The sequence below is a fragment of the Cupressus sempervirens genome, chromosome 8 (assembly GCF_028749045.1).
Source record: "Cupressus sempervirens isolate cs-2001-9-10 chromosome 8, ASM2874904v1, whole genome shotgun sequence".
Lineage (NCBI taxonomy): Eukaryota > Viridiplantae > Streptophyta > Pinopsida > Cupressales > Cupressaceae > Cupressus > Cupressus sempervirens.
In genome coordinates, this window is record NC_143125.1 from 213,144,657 (window position 1) to 213,167,066 (window position 22,410).

Genomic DNA, 22,410 nt, shown 5'->3' on the forward strand with positions numbered 1-22,410 from the left:
ATATCCAGTCATTCCATCCCTAAGGTGCACCCACCTAGGTCCTACAGAGCCTAAAGTGTAGAAAATCCCTGTGATTTTATTAATGTTGGTCCAGATTTGAAGAGATTTTAGTTGAATATAAGAAGTAGCTAACCCTTCGACTGAGTTTTTGTCTTCTACATCCTGTTGTTAGATGCTTTCCAACTTGGTCATTTTAAAATGCCAATAGAGTAGTACCATTGGAGTTCAATAGGATTTCAATTCTTCAAATGCTAATCCCTTCATCTAATCAACTCGCCAGTGAGAGCATTGTCACAATTTCCATTCTTACAGCCACCTAGAATTGTACAAGTCTTAATCAATTATAGATTGATCATAATCATTTGATTGGATACTTGCTTATCACTTGCAATTTTCAAAATGGTTAGTTATAAAGGCATCATCAACATATAACAACTATTTAAAACATATAAACAACACATTTTAAATTAATTCTTAAACCCATTAGAAAATATTTTATTGAAATGCTTTGAAACAATGAGTGTATAGGATCTTGATGCAATGCTCCTCACTTTCAATTTTCAAAATGGTTAGGTTCTTTCATATTTCTACTTTTTCTTTCCATTCACATCTCTTAATGGAGCATAGATTTCCTAAATTAGAAGCCTAATACCTTGTTTTAGGTGTCAACCAAAGTGTTCTTGAGAACTCAACTCCATTTGAAGTCTAATTATTATCTAGATAATGAAAAAATTGTAGTTATCTCTCATATAACCCTAGTTAACACCCTTCATTAATCTGTATGCTATTGATAGCATTAAAACCGTGTTCTAAACCCTTAAATTATTCAAATTTCTAGCTAAATATTTGACAAAAGGAATAAAATACAGGCACAAACATGACCTTGGATGAAGGAAAAACATAAACAAAAATTGCAATCAATACCAATAATATGAAATCTTAGGCAAGGGCTTGTGATATAATGGTAAATTATAAATCTTTTATTTAGGAGGTCTTGAGTTCAAGTCTATTCAAGCTTAACACATAAAAATTATTGGTCTTGAGTTTGAGTCACTTTTCTTCTTGAGCTCTCTTATAACAATGGATCCAAAACGTTGAACTAATGTTCTTAACATAATAATTAATCTGAACAAATAATAATAAATAAACAATAAATCTAGACTTCAACCCATAAATCTAAAATCCTGCGTACTAAATTGTGTACCCATTATATTAGAGTTGAGTATCTTAAATTGCAATTGAACATGATGGTTTATTGGGTAAACTTACCTCAAGTTGGGACCGTGAGAAATGGGGAATCTTCCCTATTCAATGTACACTTTGGGGTCCAATTTATGGAGCTCACTTGGATCAATAGGGACTTTAATTTTCCATTTCCAACCAACAACCACAATTATCATTCCCTGCATAGAACATGGTAGTAGCATTTCAATCCAAACATACTATATAAAAGAAAAAAAGAAAAAAGAAATGGAAAATGAACTATAGAATCAGGTGTAACAAACTTAGAAGTTAGAGCATTTCAATCCAAACATACTTGGATATATCTTAAGTCAAAGTTTTTCAATCTTGGTGGATGGGACTTTGGTGTAGAAGCACCTAAGGTACATGCCCATTAGGAAAAAAAAATGGAATATCATGAGTCATTGGAGTTTTATTTAAATTTTTAATATGATTTTTAGTCAAGATGAACAAGGATGTAGAAGTGATATAACCTATTGTAATAATTTGTAAAAGTTGCTTAAATTGTTCTAGATGGATCAGTGGAGTCAAAATGTGTAAATGTACGTAATAAAGATTAAAAATGGTCAAATATGTTATTTCTAATATATTTTGATATGTTGTAAGTGTCCATGCAAGGTCTAGTGAGTCATTCACATCAAAAGAATAAAGTTGTCAAAAGTTGCATAATGTAACATTTTTCAAAAAAGTGCAAAAAATGATACAAAAAGTTGCGTTTCAGTTCTAAAAGGTAGTTATAATTGTTAAATGCATTGAGAAGGTGTATACATGCCTAAAAATGGTCAAAATATGTTATGATAGTCAAGTTAGAGAGATCTTTGTAACCCAAATCTTTTGTATCTCTGAATATCATCAAGTTTCCTACAGGGATGATGGATAGTCGAGTACACCTTCATTATTTTGGAGGAAAAAAAATTTCATGGGATGAATATGGAATGATTAAAAAGGAGACAATAAAGAGTCTACACCATCAAGAATGTACATATTCAAGATCTCAATGAGCAGAATGATAAGTTTTGTTTAATTTTTCTTGAATGAATCTATATTCTCACATTATTTTGCCGCTTTATGGCTATTTGACTTTGCAAATGGCTTGAATATCATATAAATCTGATTGGAATATGTAGAGAAATGAGTTAGAGAAAACGTTTGGAATAGGTTTGAGCATTAGACATGAAGTATGCTAAGAGATCCATTTGATTTGCTAAAAACTGGTATTAAATCCTTAGTTTCAGAGTCATTGTCAAGGGTTTCTCAATAACTTTACATTGAATGGTTTGAAAATTATGTAATGCTCAAATTTTAAAGTAAATTTGTAAGACACCTCCTTGTGTGTGCTTGTTTAAATATGAATTTCTCTATTAAATCCTTTATAGGAGATTTAAATGGATATATGAGCATGACAAGGCAATGGTATGGGGAAATGTTGTTATTCTTGCTAGAAACCATGTAGAGGACATAATGATAAATTATGACTATCTTATTTATAATGATTATGATGATGGATATCAATTAATGTTTTATGGTTTAGGTGTTGTAATGGAAATTGAGATTAGTTGATACGTTCATGTTTTGATACTGTATGATTTGAGACTTACTACAATGTTTGACTGCTTAAACATTGATTTATACTAACAATGATATGAGGTGTTCACCTTATGATGATGATGTTAATTATGGTACCTTGATGATTATGACGTATGCATTCAAATAGTTCAGTATGCTTTATTGATGATGTTTATAATATTTTGGGTATATGTATGCATTACGATGATTATTTTAGTATTTTAATTCTAACTGATGAATATGTTATGATGATTCAATCATGATATTAGTGATGATTAAATATGTGTGCAAAAATGAGAAAGGTTTTCTAAAGGAAAGTTTTAATGTTTTGATCAACGTGATTATGCAAATTTTGTTTAGATATATGAATGTGATGTTATCAAACTACTGATATTCTAATTGAGTGTGCATGATAATTAACCATGGAATTAATCAGAGAATTGGTAATTTTCCCTATGTTCAAATTGTAAGACTAAGGTTGAATCCAATAAAGTGATTTGAACCTCATTGTCAAGTGTTTAATTTGAATCATAATCTGAATGTATGTGTATCATTCTATATTTTGTAACATGTCAAATGTTATGTTAAAGTAAATCTTATGGTGTCACTTGACACTTGTTATATGCGCATGTATATTGACATGCCAATTTAGGTTAGCAAAGTAACTCATTAACCTAAGACTGATTTAGTTAGTAACCTAAATTAGATTCCCTTAATTAGGGTTTAGTGAAAAGGTTACGTCCTTAGGGTTTTTAAAGGTCAAATATTTTAAGCCACTTGTATAGGTCATAAATTGATCCTAGATGCCAAATTTAATGTAATTTAAGTGCCAAAGTGGTATGTGTATGGGTTAGGAACCTTTTCAACCCTTCTAGAACTTCCTAGCAACATTTATGACCCCTAAAATATCCTAATTTCTCTTTTGTGCGAAAATAGATCATCTCCATAAGGTTACCCAAATTTAAACTCCTTCTAAGAAGTTGCCTTTATGATAGGGGTAAGTGAGAAGAACATAGGAGGCTTAAAGTCAAGATTAGAGTTATTACTATTTTCGGTAGATAAGTTTAGAGGTTATTCAGAGTCCCTTTGAAGAGTTGGAAGTTGTTCACCCATTCTCTACATTTAGAGAAGTCAAGTTTGGAATTGCAAGGAGGAGAGAATTTAGCTCATCTCAAAATTCATTTCCATAACCTTTGTGAAGGTAGGTTCTCCATTGCCATGGTTATGCCCTTTTTGTTCATTTCTTGTATGTGTTAAATTCTTGCATATTGTAGCATGTTTGTATTTGTATCATGTGAGGGATGGGTATTGTGGATTTTACTTGCTTTCTTTTCATGTTTATTTTCCTTTTTTTTTTGGGGAAACTTTGAAGGGTTTGTTGGCATTACTCACCCTTGGATGGGGAAGAAGTGGCCATGTATAGGGGAAGGGCTTAGTTTTATCCTAGGTCAATGCAAAGTCTCTTCTCATGTTGAGGAGAGGGAGGAAGCAAGGTGTTATGGGACCTTGATCATCAATGCAAAATTGAGTTTGTTTTGGGGAAATAAGGAGAGAAAAGAAATGGAAGTTTATGTGATTTGGTAGTCTTGGAAGAGGCATATGATTTGTGTTCTTGATTGACATCTCCTACGTGGAAAATTCCACCTTCTTCTTAGTCATAGGTTCATTATGAAACCTATTGTGCATACCTTGGATGAGAATTATATGTTGAGTTATGTCATTTTGATTGGTCTTTGAATGTCACTTGGTTGGTTACTAGTTCTCCTAGCTCAATGGGTGGCCTTTCAGGGTCTAGGATGGAAGGTGAGCTCTCCATGGTTGTTCTTTGTGTTTTGTAGATTGTCTAGATAGGTTATCATAATAGAGCAACCCATTTATCTTGGGGAACTAATGGTGTTCTTGATGTCATGTCATTGGAGGTTTCTCCATTGTTATACCACCTGTTGTATTGTACCTCCATGTTGAGAATGATCATGAAAGAGATGGTCTAAATATTGTAACTTTAATATTGATAAATCAAACATTCAGTTATTGTATGAAACAAGAAAGTATGTGATCAAGTGTTATTAGATTGTAAATCATATCTTACTTTCAATTATATTGTTTTGCAAAAAATTCGAGTTGAAAACTCTCTACCTTTCTCCATGAAATCTTCATTGCAATTCACTATATTCAAAATTTCTTATTATAGAATATGGACATATGAATTATTTAATTGATAGATGCAATACTTCATCCTTAAATTCATGTGATATAATCAATGTTCAGTTTAGATACAATCATCTTACTTGCATCTTAAAACCTTAGCTTGTATAAATTTAGTTATATCAATGAATTATAACATATGTTGTAATATATGTAAACCATCTAAACTCACTCCTAGCTTGGATATAAAATTTATATCAATATTACATTTTTAAATCCACTCAATGGAATAACAAAACATAATTACACTATGCCACTATAAAATTTGTAAGAGGGAACCTAGTACTTAAAAGGAGAAAATAATATTAAAAATTTCCATCTACTTGAAAGAGCCAAAATGCTCTCTGGAAAATACATGGAGTAAATTTTAACTACATCCAAAGACAAAAGTAATAGAGAATATTCTCTAAAGATGCCTTCAAATAAATTACATAATTTAATTGAAAAAATAAAATAAATAAAATAATCAACATGCAAAATATCTATGTTGAAAATAATCTCTCCCCACCAAGAATTCCCCATCTATAAAACTTTTTCATTAACTAAAATCCTATCCACTCTGTTTGAATTCCCTTTGCGGACATCACCTCCCCTCTCTCCAAAGTTGCACACAACATATAAAAAAAGGAAGGCACATTCAAAACATTAAATGATAATCTTTAAAATAATTCAAACTCACCTTCTTACCTCCCACATCCCTTGTTTCATTTAAATTGGAGTTAAGCATTCAAATGATGTAGGGGAGGATGGGACACTCATGGGCCCCACCTCTACCTCACCTTCCCTCTTCCAAGATTTTGAATGCAGCTTTTTGGCAAGCAAAGAAAGTCATATAAACATTAAGTGCATTTCCCTTATATTCAACTTACTTCTCAAACCCCTAAATCTCCATGACCCATGCATACTATTGGAAGTGGACAAGATTGGAAGTATTAGACAATGTGGAAGAGACTTTGGAGACTATTCAATCCCTTTGGAAGCACCCATATTTCACGGGACAACATGAGGTAAGTGGCCAAGTTGCAAAGTGGAAGGGGGGGGGGGGGTTAAGGGAGTAAGTGAGTGTTAGGGATTCTTAAGTAGGTTCAGTTAATAGGATATAAGTTAGTAAATTTTATTGTAGGGTAGGGAATTTTATAATAAGGGTTAGTAATATACTAGTTTGGATTAGTTAGACTAAGAAGAGACTTAGTTGTTAAGAGGGTTGATAAGAGAATAGTATTTATACGATAGATTAGTATTACTTTGACAATTGTTTTTTAAGATTGAAGTAATTTATTAAGTGATGAATATTAGAAATTTGTTTCATTTAGGTTGATAATAGAAGTTTTTATTTTATTTACTTACTGTATATAGTAAATTTATTAGAATTTGCTTGAGTAATAAGTCTCTTGGTAAGTATTAAGATTAATAGTGTTAAAAGGGAAATGAGGTAACTTATGTCCCCTACGTTTAAGTGTGTGTGTGTGTGTAATAGAAAGTTATTTTTAAAATATTATAATTAAAGGTTTAATTAATTATAATCTTAATATCTATTAATTTTTTGGTTCAAAGGTGTCATCAGGATTGTAAGTGTATATGTAACGTTCATAAGTGGTATAAATCAAGTTAACTAGACAACATAACAAGATGAGTTGGGTTATGATTAGAAGATATGAGGGAGGTCATAAATAGTTCATTAGTAATTATTTAATATTTTAATTAGTCCTAAATTACTTATGTTAATAGTCAGGATCAAGTATTAGTAATAAAATAAATGAAAGGGGTATCAAACCAACCTAACATAACTTATATCACTAATCAAATTGTCTCTAGTTAATATGTCACACTTCATCAAACATGAAACTATAATAAATCAACTAATTCATTCACCCTAACCTAGGTATTTTAGTAGCACTAAAATCTAAGGTTCCATCATGATGCAGTTGGGTTGAGATGTCGACTCTACATCATTATGAATTACAATCAAAACTCACTTCAATCCCTTTTCAACTTTCTATGATATATTCAATGTAGTATGTGTTAGTCATGTGTAATTCAACTCTTTTTTTAAGAATGTTGTGCTTTTTCCCTGATATTTTTGGGAATGAGAAAATTCAATTAACTTTGAGATGTGAATTGGTTTGGGATTAAATGGTTAAAGAAATAGGGAGCAACTTGATGACCTAGCAACATGAAACCATAAAATTTTGAGTTTTTCTAATAGTAAATTTTGGTCTTTGTACAGGGCGTGTAACTCTATGCACCATTGGATTTTTCTCAATTTTGGATATGTTAGAAGAAATTTAATTACCCACACCTTGACTGATGATATTTTCTAAATTATATCTGGTGGGAAAGTTATAAGTGACCGAGTGAGAGTCTAGAAAACTACCAATCACGATTATTTGGAACATGATTCATTGAAAAGTTTGTTAGTTCCATCCAAGAACCCTGATCAAGTTTAGATGTCAATATGAAATCAATAGATGTGATCTTGTTGAAAAGTACACCATGGAATTTTTGTTAATGTTTGTGATGATGTTCTTATTGATATTGTTAATGTTTGATGGTTTGGATGTGTGCATAAGTTGTTCGTCAGAAGATACTTGGATATAAAAGGAGCAATGCTATGATGGAATGGTATATTGTTAATTTGTGTATGGATATAATCTTAAGGCTTAATAGGCCTATAGTTATAACTCATATATGAACCAAGTTTTGGTGGAAGGATGATTCCTTAAAAGGATATTATAAATGGTAACGCTTCTGTGAAGATGATTTAAACATGGTCAATCAATTAAATTATAACTCTTGGATATCATTTTATAAAATTCATAAACTACAACTCTTTGATATCAATACATAAAATAGTACAAATTGAAGGCTTCAATCAGTAACCCACATAAAAATTTAATTACATTCTATAAAATCCTAAACCAAGGACAAGTCTCTTACATTTCTTCAAGGTTTATTAGCCCAGTGACATTGGTGGGAATGTCACCTGACATCTAGTTTCTGTCAAGCCTCCTATTTCCCAACAAAAATACTAGGAAAAACAAATTAAATGAGTATCCATACAATTCATGTATGTGAAGCAGCTATGAAAACCACAAATAGGGCATATTAAATTTTTTTTATACTCACACAATCGTCAAACTGGATACTTGTCCTAGAGAACAAGGGATCCCTCCTTCAAACTCATTACTATCAAATAACATGTAAATGATAATAAATAATGCTTAAAACAAATCAAATATATATCACATGCCAAATATCACAACATATGAGAAAAAGCATTTTATTTTGTACTCACAAGTGTAACGAAGTCATCTTCTTTTTGAAGAGTTTACTCAGAATATTGCCTGAAAGTTTGTTTAGGTTGAAGTGGCTTCAAAAAAACACAAGTAGTATTTCAGTTTAATGATTAGTAACATTTTTAGTTATATGGAAATACTCTATTTTTTATAGTCAAGTGTAAATACCGTAGTTACATTTCCTTGGGGATAAGTGGATGACAGAAGGGTCAGTGATGGGGATAAGCAAAGTTGTATATACTACACATAAGGTACTTAAAATGCTAGTTACAAAAATACGTATTGCAATATAAGATATAAAGATGTAAAAGAGGAAATACTTGAACATTGCATTGAATTGGAACATTGAAAGTTGAACATGAATAGTCAAATTGACAAATAGTCAACACCAAGACATCCCCCATCTTCAGTGAAGGTGGCAGAATTTGGTGGCACTACTAGAGATAGGGGACAAAGTTCCCCAAGTCTCTGATGCATCCCCGTCTCTGAGGCATGGGGCAAAAAGGGGTAGGGGGAGGCATTAAGATGATGATCCAGGTAGTGATCAAAATATTGATGCAATAAACACACAATTGAACAATAAACAATGACAAGAGTATTATCGATTGTGGACATGATTGAAAATATATATACTCTATTATATGAGCTCTCTAACATTATGATGATGAATCAGAGAATGTAAGCATTGATGAAAAAACACACACAATCAAATTATGAAAAAGAAATAAGGAATATTATTGATTGTGGACATGATTGAACAACACATAAACTCTACTCCATGAACTCTCTCTCTGAAATTATGACAATGGATCACAAAGTATGATTCAAATATCGATGCATACAATCAAATCAAAAAATAGAAACAAGAAGCTTAATGGTACAAAATTAGTATCCTTTCTAAGATTATGGATATTTTATATAAGAGAGTAATGAAGATCATATGGGCTCTAGAATCTTATAGTGAGGTTATGCGGCCATTAGTGTAGTTCACCCCACCCCATTGATCATCACAGGGGTCTGTGCCACTAACCCACTTTGGTGGCACTATAAATGTAAAGCAATAGCTAAAAATAAATTACCAATAGAGAAAATCTACCATAAAGAGATCACATATCTATCACCAACATGATGTCATTCAAATTTTTGAACAAAGGTTAGGGTGATATATGTGCTATTTATAACAGTATATAAATACATGAAAAATGATAAATGTTCAGTAGCATCCCCAATGAGCATCTACAATATATGCTCCAAGAATAGGAGTGATCCAAATTGCTGAAGCCCAATTGGTTACATTTCTTGAGGAAGTCACTGTACCCTCATGTAGTTTACTTGTCAAATAGATCACTAAATTTGAGACAAGACAATCCCATAGAAATCCATTCTTTCGAATACTTCATACACTGCAACAAAATTTCATAAATCAATGAGTTTGACTTTAAAAAGTACACATGAATTCTACTAGCAATATAATAATTTAACACAATTTAAAGAATATTGCCTACTTATCATGAATCTATCAATTAAAACTCTAAAAAACACCTTACAATTAACTCAACTTGCTAATGCAAAATTGTAGATGTGAATGACATCATACCATTGATTTCATTAACTTGTGAATGCCACTCTAAATCAAGAATGCACGTGTAGATGCATTCTATATGCATGGAAAATAGGCAGAGTTGAAAAAACCCACCACATTTACATTTATTTAATAGGTCTATTAAGTTTTTAAAATTATAGACCATCATGAACATTAGAACTCTAGCTGTTATGGACGAGAGAATGTCCTCAACAAGCCAACACATAGAAAGTCTTAATTTTCTTGTACATTGAGGACATTACCCTTGCCTATAAGAGTCAAAGTTACAATGTTTGTGATGGTCTATAACATAAAATACCTAATTAAAGACCTTTAACAAAAATGCAAACCTGTTGGGTTTTTTCAGCTCCACCTGATGTCATATGCATATGAATTGAGATTGCGTATTGAACTATGACCTCCTTTTGCATTTCTTTAAACCAAGAGATTCACACAGTTAGTTGTCATGCAATCATAGGTTATGGTTGAGCTTCACTTGGTTTTGAGAATAGTTTAATATTCTCTACTAATTAGGGCCATCCATGTGAAGGTGGAAGCCCATTTGCCTCCCCCCCCCCCAATTCAATTAATAAAATGTAACATTCATGAATTATTACATGGTAACATTAATTAACACATAAGTTTCATTAGAACATTCACATTAACATTAAAACATAAGATTCATTATAACATTCACATGAACATTCAATAGAACATAAATAAAATGTCTAGACATAAACATTAGTCATTACCAAATAAGTTACATAAGTTCATATGAATCATTTTTTTTTCTTTTTTTTGTCCTTCCCTATATTGTTGCAGAGGCATATCCATGTCATCGTCGATATTTATTCTCACCCATGGACGTGATCTTGCTATCCTTTGCAAAGGTGGGTCCTCTATAATAACAAATAAAAGGGTTAAATTAAAAAAATTGAGACTTTAAAGATTTTACAAAATATTGTAGCGCTCTTTACCTTGTCCAACCACATCATCTTGCTTGCCGACTTGGTCCTCAACATGCAAGAACAACCTCTACATCCCCTATAATTGCAATACAAGATGTTTTTTTAATCCCAACATATATTATAGTTAAATTTGTATTACTACACCAAATTGAATTTAAAATGTTTACTTGTATTAATAATTTATAAATAAAAAATCAAATAGAAAATATATACCTTCAGTACTATGATCCACATTCAAATTGACACCTCCATGGTACTACAATAACATCTCATAATTTATTACCTTTCACTTTCCTAAATCTACTATTCCCCACCAAGTACTCCCCTTCAAATTTTTTAATGGAGTCGAGATCCCAAATGCAATCTATATGGGTCTTTTTTACAAGATTAGGAAGATATTGAGTAACGTACACCATCATATGGTATACCATATATCCCTCAATCATAGAACCCTTAGGACGTGCTCTTTTTTGAACCAAACCTTTCAAAAATTTCAAGTGTCTCTCAACCATCTAAATTGACCTAGGTTGTACAGGTCCACACAATCCAATCTCCTCAACTTGGTGTATGAGGTAGTGTCCTTGTGCATTGAAAAAGTTGAAGGTAAACATTTTTGTATTTCATACATTAATAGATGAATTCTTTTCTTCCACCACTATTTTATATCTGTTTTATGGATTTCTTTAGATGACAACCACCTACAAGGGATTCAAGACACAAAAACATATAAATACGAGACTTTACAATATATTACTTGTTTGATATATTGAATAAATATCATTTCTTACCTCTTTTATTTTCCAATATCATATATTACTTTTTGATATTATTGTCAAAGTTGTTTGAGAGCGATAGGGGTAGCACATACTGCAACAATTGTCAACTGATCATTTCATTCTTTTCTAATGTAATACACTGAAAATTGAATGTAGTTTCACAAATATATTGTAAATACAAAAGAACATGACATACCTTGATGAAGGTATTACAATCATGCATTTTTATCCCTAGCCTAAATTCACTTTTCTTTGATATGAGATTGATTATATTTGCAACAAATCCTATAGGAAATCAATATTTTCATATGAATTCTTTTATGGCATTACTTTGTTGCTCTGCTAATTACCAAGGAAGGGCACTTGCATTAATTTGGTCTCCATTTTTATTTGATTCAATGATATTTTTCATTGCATGATTGGAATCATGAATGTCACTACAAATTTTGGCAAGTTTTTCTTTATCATGCCTTCCATCCAATATTTTCCACAGTGTCTCTATTACATTCTTTCCAATATGCATAGTATCAAAAAAATGCACAATTTGTAGTTTCTTGTAATATGGCAGCCTACTAAATTCCCTGGGATAACATTTAAGTCCCTTTGGAAGGTGGTCGGTAATGCCTTAACAACCTTCAAGATTATCAATTACATAATTAGCCAACAAAACACAATCAAAATATATAATTTCAAAACATAAACCATTAGGTGGAGCGATACTACTGCAAATTCTATTATATTCCAACTACCATATGTGAGGTGTCATTCTTCATGGATTTGATGTAGTCTCTTCTTTCCCATTGAAAAGATGTTTTTTGGCACTTTGATACTTATGCTTTCTGTGGAGGAAGTGCCTATTCTCATCAAACACCTACTTTCTTAAACTTTTGGAATTATGAGATTTCATCTTTGATTGACACATTGGACATGAAAATTTTCCCTTTATTTGAAGGCCTACAAGATAATGATACAATTTGATTAAATATGCTCATTTTTGGAATTAGTATAATCATGTACAACTAGATTTCAACATAACATACCACAAAAATGTGTCAACCCTGGGGCATCATGAATTGTCCACACAAGCATTACATGGAATTAATTTTTTTTTTTTCCATTTGGTCTATAGATATCATACATAGTGAAACCATTCCATAACACCAGCAACTCATTGATAAGAGGCACAATATATTCATTCATATCTTTTACTTGATACTTAGCTAGTTGAATGAACAACATTAGATAATTATTGTGGTCATTTCACTCCAAGACTTATAATTACATGTAGATAACAATAAAATCATAAAATACCTAGAACAATAATTGCGAACATAATGTGCTCCCTCTTTATTGATATCCATGGATGAAGGTTATTGTTGATAACAAAAATAGGCTACACCGAGTAAACAGGTCTCATCTCTCCAAATGGGTTGACATCATCAGTTGCTAGAGAAAGCCTAAGATTTTGAAGTTCTTCTTTAAGTGTGGTCACTTTTACTCTATGTCCATAAATGTTGAACCATTTGTAGGAATTCAAATAATGCCATCTTGACTTCTATTGCATGCATGGTAATCCATAAATTGTGCCAAGCTACTGCACTTGAATAATCATTTAAGACATGGAATAATGGGGATGTAATGAAGAACCTTGTGAGGCACATATTTGTCACTTGATTATCTCAATGTCTACTTATATGTCATTTGGGGCATTCTGTTGCATTTTTGTGTTCTTTACAATAAATAACATGATCTTTAGGACAAACATCTATTTCTTGATACTCCATTCCAATATGTTTCATAGTGGCACATAATTCTCGGTACGAGCAAGGGAGAAAATTTGATGGTGGTAACAAATAGTCACCTATCAATCTGAAACAAAAAATATAAGTTGTTAGTATAAATAATCTTAATGGTACATATTTCACCTTTTATAGACTATAATGACGTACATTACAAACCTTAGCATATGTGACATTGTTATGTTGGGTAAACCATTGATAACCTTCAAATTCACAAACAACAATACAAAAGAGAGAAGAGTTGTTTGGGATCCTTCATAAAAAGGTCATGTTTTGCTTCTCAAGTAGAGGTATAACATGGATGACCTCAGTGCCATCCTCATAATAATAATAATCATCGTCATTAACAACAACAGTACCGGTACCAAATATGTCATGGATCAATGCATTCATACCATTGTCTTCAAATGTGTTTTCTGGTGCATGATCATCATCTTCCATAGGATCATGATCTTCTCCTTCAATACTCAGGCCTCCACGTTCCCCCATATTCACACCTCCATGTTCCTCCTATTGAGCTGTCGTTATGCATGATGCTAAATGACATGAATTCTTTCAAACTCCTCTCTTGAAAAGTCAATCTTGTAGATCAACTCCAAGGTTCTAGGTGATCTTGTGACCTACTGGAATCCACTTAGTTGAAGATAAATGTTTTTTTTCATAAGGAGGCCTTTTCTGGTTTGAATGATTTTAGATAAGATGTAGAATCTGCTCACTGCTTCAAAATAAACACACAAATGAACTATGTTTTTGTTTTTGTTTTTTTTATGAATGCAATCTAATAATGCAACTAATATGAATTCCTAATTAACAAGGGGTTAGTAAATCAAATAACAAGAATGTTAAAGAAAATAAAATGAAAGTAAAATCCTAATGGACATAAGCTACAGAAATGATGCTTCTGTGGGTTAAGCTTTTGGAGAAATCGGTGGATAACTAATGAAAATAAGAGCAACGCTTCCTTGATTCCACTGATGCAATTGTCGATGGGAAACTTAATAATCATATGATGTTTCACTCTTCATCAAATTGCAAGGCCACAAAAAGTGTGCTCATGTAAGACAAAGAGTTATGCAGGCACAATTTGGCGATTTCTTCTCGAGATAGATACGTCAGCAAAATTTGTTAAAACCATAGCAAACACCAGAACTAAAGGGATTGCACAACTAGAAATAACACAATAAACTTTTGGCTCAATCACAATTCCATGAACATAAATTCACAAAACAATGACACATTTAGGCAAGAATCACTACACTCCAGATGCGAGCACCAAAAGCATAATATTATTGCAAAATAATGGCGGCCTCGATTACATATTACAATCCTATATTTATAAGAAATCATCTCCTTGATTTGTGTTGAGAGCGAGAGATATATTCATGCAATAATATGCTTTTAATTTAATAAACCAAACTAATTATATACAAATTAACAATCTAATTGGTGCTTAGTAGGACTCCATCCATTTTTATATTCATTAATTGGATGCATGAGCCTTTACATGTCATAAAACAAAGAAATTATGAGAAAAGAAGAAGAAGAAAGCCTTTAGTCAAAGTAGAAGTGCTTGGAAGTGTCAAAAATAGAAGCTCAACCTTCACTAGGTGTCAATCGAAGTTAAACTGCTATCAAAACATGTTTCCAATGCATGGAAAGCTCTAATCTTGGAATTGACAGTTAATTGTCGGTGCATCTCTAGAAAATATACACCTTAGAAGAAAGCACACCTGCGCACCTCCAACTTCTCCAAAAAAAAATTCCAACACTTTGTAACCAAAAATAACACTAGCATAGCAATGCACCAGTGCACCTCAAAGGTCCAAAAATTCAAAAATTTCACCAAGTGTCAAAATTGAAATTCTAGCTTATGGGTTTTGTCGCTCTTCATACTTGAGCTATGTCTAGATGCTTGCCCTTGAATTTCTCAATAATCTTAGTGACCTTGGCTAAATTTGGTAGATCTAAGGCATTATATTTATCCTTGACCTTTTGCCTATAGTTATTCACCTCTATACGAGTCTCAACAAAATCCTCGAGTTTAGTATCTAACTCTAGTAAGGCTTCTTCTATTTTGAAGGCCTACTAAATGTCATCACCAGTAGAAACTTCTTCAAAAATAGTCCTGAATTTATCTTCTACTACCTCTATTGGCATCAATTTCTCCCGTGCATCATCTTCAAAAATGTCGAGACATGCATCACTATAATGTTGCTTTGCCTGCAAAATCTGCTCTCGGGCTTGGTCCTTGAGCCGATGGATCTCCATGTGTAATGATTCCATTACTTTATCACTATCCACTATTTTCTCTATCCAATCATCAATTAAATCTAACTCCATGTAGTATATACACTGATAAGCATTCTATATCTTTAGCAATTTATTGACTGTAGTACCTATTGTGGTCTCCACAACACATGCCCCATTCCTTACTAGAAATGGGGACCCCTACTTTTTTTCAACTCCTGGACTCATAGTTCGAGAGTCGAGAGAAGAAAACTCAGTTAAATAAGTTAAAATTTTAAAGTCAAAAGGTTGAAAAATCAAAAAAGAAAAAAGAAAAAGAAAAAATCTTGCGTGCACGTACATGCAAAGAAAAAGAAGGAAGGGAGGTTATAAAACCCCCCTTCTCCTTCTTGCTACTTCATTCTTTTCAGAAGAGCATTTTGTTTGGAAGAGCTAGGACGAAAAGGTTGGAAACTCTCCCCCCCTTACCTCCATGCAGCCCTCAGGCGTGAGTGAGCTCCCTCATGCGGCTCTGCACGCGCCCTTTGGGCCGACGCCCTTTTGGGTGTGTGCGCCCTCTAGGCCGCACGCAATGCCCTTTTGGGCTTGCGTGCACGACTGTCATTGCGGCACCCTTTTGGGCTTGTGTGCGCGACTGTCACTGCAGCGCCCTTTTGGGCTTGTGCACGTGGCATTACGCTTGCCCTTTGGGCCGCACGCGACTGCCGTCGAGTGCCCTTTTGGACGCGCGCATGGTTGCTGCGTGCACCTTCTGGGCCACACGCAACTGTTGCAGCCACACCCTTTGGGCTGCCACCATGCTTCAAACCCCATTTAAAAAAATTTAATTTAATTTAAATTTTTTTTAGTAAATTCAAAAACCCTAAAATAAAAATAAACAACATAAATAAATAAAAAAAATTAAAAATTAAATAAGTTGTCTAGAAGGATTTTTTTTTTACGTTTTATATATATCCAATAATTAATCATTTTTTTCTTTTGTGACGTGCAGGTAATATAATCAGATGGTGTCCACATCTAGATCAATAGCAAAACCAATTGTGTACAAATTCCAAGGCATAACCTCGAAGTCACGGTTGCATGATGAATACTCTAAAATCAAAGACACAAAACTTGGACACATGGACTTGGGAGAGTTTTTGAGGGTTTGTAACAACCTGACTGAAAGATCTTCCTTGAGATCTGCCTTAATCCATTCTGGATTGGTAAATGTAGCATCACATCTTGAGACTATTCAGTCAGCTGAATTGATTATGACCCTATCTCAACATTTTATTCCTGAGGAAAGGGTGGTAAAGAGTTTCACTAGGGAAGTGGTCTTAGATCTACGACCTGATAATATCGAGAAAGTTTTTCACCTACCTAGAGTTGATAAGTTTATCAGGCTTTCATATGAAGTAGCTGAGAGGTGGCATAAGGATCATTACCAGGAGGCCATCGACATCTCTTGGTGCATATTTCATCTAGTTCCAGAAATTCACATAAATTCGGGTTGGTGGTGCATCCATCCATCCAAAGAAGCTCCCAAGATACCCAAGTGACAAGTTGGTTCTAATGAAAATTTCTTGGTAGATTGAGTCAGCTTATGAGAGGATCAAGAAACAACGAAGGCCTTGTTGGGATTGGCCTTTTGTAATAGGAGCATACTAGGTAAAGAGAAAGTAGGATATCCTGACTTTCGAGTGGGAATGGGAGAATTATCTTCTCGAAGAATATAACTCTCTCCGACCATTCTTTGACAATGTTGGTAAAGTGGAAAATCTGGCAGGAAAAGAGTTCTACCACGAGGATGCCATTGAAGATCATTGGAAGAATGCCACAAATGACTATGATGTTCATATCAGAGACTATTGTAGAATGACTTTGTATTTAGTAGAGAAGGCTCTCCAATTGATCGTCCTGAATGAGATAAGGCTACAGGATTCGCAAGAGCTATTGAATCCCTTATTCAATACAGATAAAGTTGGTGAAAGGCCCATCTTAAATGCAGAAATTGATAGAGAGGAAGGAGATGATATTAATCATCAAGTGAGACATATCATTAGAATGAAAAAGAGTTGGATTAACAAACCATTTCCACTTGATCCAATTCCAGATACAGTGATATTCCATGCACATGCTCACCCAGAAAGGGTAAAGGGGAGGAAAGTCATAGTTCCTATCTTTGTGCTCTAGTCTCCTATTAGGCCAGAAATAGTCTACCAGCTTGATCGTCCAGTGGGATACTACCATCCTTCAGAGAAGAAGAAAGAAAAGAGGAAGAGAGCCTCTCCTCAGAGGATCCAGACATAGCCCCTTCATAGCAACATGAATCTACTCCCCTGGACCCCTGAGACCCTAGAATTTCTCATATCCAGGTTGATTTTCCATTGCCTCTTGTTTTGTCAAACCCATAAGAAGAAGGAGAGATTCCAGAGACATCCATTCATCTGATGCATGAAGAGCCCACTTCTCCTATGGTTCCACAGGAGAAAAAGAGGGTCAAGGTTAGAATGAACAAGAGGCAAAGAGTTTGTAAAAGATTAGTGCCTAATCCATCTGTTCCTGAAACCATTCCCGAGGAAGAATCAGATGAGGATGAAATAGAGTTAGATGAGGATGAAGAGCAAGTGCCTCTACAAAGGAAAACTCGACTGGCCAAAGCCACAGAATTGGAAAGAAAGAAGAATGTCACAAATACCCCACCACCCACCCAAGCTGAAATGGTAGAACTCTCTTCTTCAGAAGATGAAGTACAACGATGGGTGAATGAGCAAAGGGAGCTAGTTAATGATATTCTCTCCATCCCATATTTTGATTTCATGCCAGTGGATATAGAATTGGTTGGAAATAAGATTAGAGATACTCCTACAGGTGAATTTCAACAACAAGATTGGATGCAGATGCCACCTGGGACACAAGATCCTCATCCAACTCCCCCATCTTCACCTCAAGTTATGATGGTAGATAAATTTTAGTGATGCCTCCACCTTCGAGTTTAGAAGAGCATGTTTAGAAGGAATTTCCATTACAAGGAGAACCAGAACCAAGGGTTATTAATGAGCCATCAAAATAGGCACAGGTAGTAGAATGTATACAACAACCTCCCCAAGAAGTTGAGGATCAAACTACGGGATCTACAAAAACTGAGACTACAGAAGAAGAACCCTCACCATAGGAGACTCTGAGCAAGAGAAAAAAAGGGAAGGAGGTAGTTGAACACATCCCTTCATCATCTAGAGCCAAGGTTAGAAAGACATATCCCAAGATGGTTCTGAAAGGAAATAATGAGAAGTGCTAAGCATCAATTCCTTGCTTCAGAGGATGATATTTGTGACATTGTAGAGATTTTGAACAAGCCTGACTCTCCATTACATGATGCAACACCATTTGCATTCATTACTACTACTCAAAACTAGGACTTATTTGCACAAGTGGCTCACCCTCCGAAAGGTACAGATGAAGAAGCTGTCAGCCTTAAGGACTATGAAGTGAAGGATATCATGTTAGGAAAGCCTACACAGGATACTTCTTAATAGATGATGACTATGGGAGTCAAGGAGGTTCTTAACCATATGGAACATGATGAGATTGAAATCAGAGTACTTCGAAGGCAAGTTGAGATCTTGAAAGGATATTTAGCTAAAGTTATTGGTCCTCTTGATTCTGAACGCCCTGAGGAGACTTTGACTACCATTCTTAAAGAAGGGGATGGTGTACGACTTAGTCCATTTTTGAGAGCTTGTCAGGATTGGCGAGACAACCTTGAGGATAGGGGTGTCACTATAATTACAAGAAGTCTGAAGTTATTACATGCTACACAAGAGAATGTTGATAAGATCGTGGCAATTTTGAGGTAGGACTTCAGTATTATGGATGAGGTACAGGTTTGGAGCAAGGATTTACAAACTCTATAGGCCATAAAAGGAAAAAGGTACCGCATTCTGATTAATGTATATATCAGAGAAGAGTTAGACATGATAGATGATTGGATAGAAAAGATTGTAGAGGGAAATAAAGTGATGGAAACATTGCATGATGAGATACATAGGCTCAAGGACCAAGCCCAAGAGCAAATTTTGGAAGCAAAAAAGTTGTACAGTGATGCATGCTTGGATATTTTTGAAGATGAAGAATGAGAGAAGCTTTTACCAGTTGAGGTAGTTGTGGAGAATTTCAGAAAGACTTTAGAGGAAGCATCCAGTGATGAAGACATCAGAAAAGCCTTCAGGATAGAAGAAGCATTGTTAGAGTTGGACACCAAACTTGGAGATTTTGTAAAAACTTGAATTGAAGTGGACAACTACAAACAGAAGGTCAAGGATAAGTATGAGGCTTTGGATCTTCTCGATGCTGCTAAGATTATTGAGATTATAGAGAAATTCAAGGGCAAACATCCAAACATATCTTTAGGATAGAGATGAGCAAAACCTAGATGCTAGAATTTCAATTTTGACACTTAGTAAAATTTTGAGATTTTGACCTAGTTGAGGTCCGCAGCTCTGCAACTCCACAGGTCCGCAGCTCCACAGGTCCGCAACTACGCAGCTCTGCAATTCAGAGGTGCGTCGACAGTTAACTACAAGTGTCAAAAATAGCACTTTCCATGCATTGGGAAGACATTTTGATGGCAAGTTAACTCCAACACACATCAAGTGAAGGGCCAACTTCTATTTTTGGTGTCTCCATGCACTTCTACTTTGACTGATGGCTTCCTCCTACTTTCTCTCTCATGCTTTCATTGTTTTTGACATGTAAAGGGCTCATGCATCCAATTAATGAATAAAATATGGATGGAGTCCCTCTAAGCACTAGTTAGATTATTAGTTTGTATATATTTAGTTTGTTTAAATGTTTTAAAAGCATTTTATTGCATCAAGATATCTCTCACTCTCAACACAAATTGAGGAGATGATTTTTTATAAATACCCCATTGTAAAATGTAAAAAGGGCCACCGTTATTATGCAATAAAATTATGCTTTTGGTGCTAGCATTCAGAGTGTAGTTATTCTTGCCTAAATGTGTGATTTTTTTGGGGATTTTATTCATGATATTGTGATTTAGCCAAAGGTTTATTGCGTTGTTTCTAGTTGTGCGATCTTTTAGTTTTGGTGTTTGCTACAGATATATGAATTTCATTGATGTAATGAGCTTGAGAAGAGATCACTCGATTGTGTCTACATAGCTTTTTGTCTCGCATGAGCGCACTTTCTGTGGCCTTGCGATTTGATGAAGAGTGAAACATCATTCGATTTGTTAAAGATTCTCAACGACAATTGCATCAGTGGATTTTAGGAAGCGCTGCTCCTATTTTCATTGGTTTCCTATCGATTTCTTCGAAGGTTTAACTCATAGCGTGTTGTGTTCTGCAACTCATGTCCATTTAGGAATTTCAATTTCAAGTTATTTGATTTCATGTTATTTTCTTTCAGTTTCACTATTTGCTTTGCTAACCTCCTGTTAGAATAGGACCTCATAGTAGTTGCGTTGTTATAATTGCATTCATTGAAAAAATGGAAAATACAAAAATATTGTTCTTTTTGGTGTGATATTTTTGAGACAGGGAACAGGTTTTACTTGATTCCAAGGTGAAAGAGTTTTTAGAACCAGCAAAGGCCTCCTTGTGAACATTCACATTTATCTTCTACTAAGCGAATTTTGGTACGTCGCAAGACAAACATTGAACCTTAGAGGGGATCCTTAAAAATATTTTCTTTTCAAGAGAGGAATTACACTATGGATTCCTTCCATTGACCTTGTGCAAAATGAATGCCCAACAATACCTATAAATATTTCTGCCAAGTATGTACCTCATTCATAATACTAAAATCCTGCTTCAAAATTGCTACCATTTTATCCATATTTTCTTGCATAACATGAAGTAGCTTTAGATTTCCCTAGATGATTAGAATTCCCTTTTCCTCAAAACTTTTCCACCATTGCTAACAAGCATTCAAAAATAGATCCAACTGTACTCCTCCCCCATCTCTTCTCTTGAGTGCAGCGTTCAGAGTCTCCTCGGGGTGTTCAAGATCCAAGGGACCAACCACTTTGGCTAAATATCCTTTCAGAATTTCATTTTTCCTATGAAGTGTCATTAGTTTTTCCCCTTCCTATTCTAAACTTCTAAACACCTCCTTCATCCCCATCATAACCATCAACTTGGCTGTATCCAATGTGGGCTTCCTGAGCATAACCTCTCTGATCTGATAATCTTGTGGAGTCAAATCTTCTACATTAGCATTAGGAGGAGGAATAGCCACTTGTGTAAATAAATCTTGATTTTGATCACTGTTGATGAATGTTAATGCCTTGGTCTCTTTTGACAAGGACTCAAGCTTTCTCAAAACCTCAATCAACTCAATCATATCCTCTCCATTGATGTTGAATTATGGCCTTTTACTTCTTATTATTTCTTTACGTAACCACCTTGGGACTCTTTCCACTGAGAGCTTGCCTCTTGAGGATGAAGGAGTTTGCTTGGCCACCCCTTTTCCCTTATCATCCTTTCCAAGGTTCTTTCCCTCTATGATGGATCTCTCTCTGTAGTCTTTATTTCAGTGGAGCTCACTGTTCTTACCTTAGTGTCATGGGGAGCTTGTTGGGGATATTGAACCATTTTCCCTTCCCTAGACACTTCATCGGTTGATATTTGCTGTGGATCTTCCTCCTACTCCTTTTGAATTTGTTCTTCTTTGGTACATAGGCAGGGGAGTAGTAGAGCCTTTATCAATAACTAAAAATTGCAA